The sequence below is a fragment of the Calypte anna genome, chromosome 1, assembly GCF_003957555.1.
Source record: "Calypte anna isolate BGI_N300 chromosome 1, bCalAnn1_v1.p, whole genome shotgun sequence".
NCBI classification, from domain to species: Eukaryota; Metazoa; Chordata; class Aves; order Apodiformes; family Trochilidae; genus Calypte; species Calypte anna.
The window spans coordinates 35,328,313-35,328,594 of record NC_044244.1 but is presented as its reverse complement, the minus strand read 5'-3'; the positions used below and the strand labels follow the sequence as shown (position 1 = coordinate 35,328,594).

The window sequence follows — 282 nt, the reverse complement described above, 5'->3', positions numbered from 1 at the left end:
TTGGCGGGATTAGGTATGCTGTACGGACAATAAACTCACCTTGACCTAAATTTGGCTTTCCTGGTTTTATTCACTCGGTGGGAAGGTGGTGCAAAAGGAGATGTGATCCTGAAGCCTCTTAGCTAGTTGGATGGTGTTAACAGGCATACTGAATGTTGTGCTCATGGAAGAAATTTTTCTTCTAAAATTGCCTACTGGGTAGGTAAATTCTGGTATGTTCCTCTGTAAAATGGTCCTGTGAGTTTAAGGAAAACTAAGTTCTAAAAACAGTAAGTTGCTGGA

General features: G+C 40.8%; 1 protein-coding gene across 2 annotated transcripts in view; it reads left to right on the top strand.

The window, feature by feature from the left end:
• Positions 1–47, top strand: part of CCND2 (cyclin D2) — a 39,317-nt gene extending 39,270 nt beyond the window's left edge. For both annotated transcript variants that reach the window (XM_030454047.1, XM_030454072.1), the window contains one exon: positions 1–47. This exon is cut by the window's left edge and continues 4,271 nt beyond it. The gene's annotated coding sequence lies outside the window, so the exon portion shown is untranslated.
• The last annotated feature ends 235 nt before the right edge of the window (positions 48–282 follow it).